Source organism: Calidris pugnax, unplaced genomic scaffold (genome assembly GCF_001431845.1).
Source record: "Calidris pugnax isolate Ruff unplaced genomic scaffold, ASM143184v1 scaffold136, whole genome shotgun sequence".
Classification (NCBI taxonomy): Eukaryota; Metazoa; Chordata; class Aves; order Charadriiformes; family Scolopacidae; genus Calidris; species Calidris pugnax.
In genome coordinates this window covers 572,333-572,739 of record NW_015090875.1, presented here as the reverse complement: position 1 = coordinate 572,739, position 407 = coordinate 572,333, and positions in this window count along the sequence as shown.

The window sequence follows — 407 nt, the reverse complement described above, 5'->3', positions numbered from 1 at the left end:
ACACCACTTTGTCTTCCAGTGCAGCATATGAGCCTGACCAAGGGCAGGAACAGAGAGTGAGCTGGATTCCTTCCATCTGTGAGAGTTCTATCAGGAAAATTATATAACTTGCATCATACCTTATGATAACCAGACAAAACAAGGTAACGACCGTCGTAATTTCTGCCTCACCTGCCTCTGTACTGGGAACACTATCAGATAACATGGGGTCATATTCTGTCATCCTCTGCAGTTGGGGTATCCCAGTAACCCTGAAGAGGTCACATACTCAGCTGGGGAATATGTTGTGGTTCCCCCATTACCTTAAAATGACACTAAGCCCAAGCCAAATAAAATATAGCATTTAAAGTAAATGGGTTTATTCACAAAGTCCAAAACAGGTATCAGTTACAAAGGGTTATCAAATA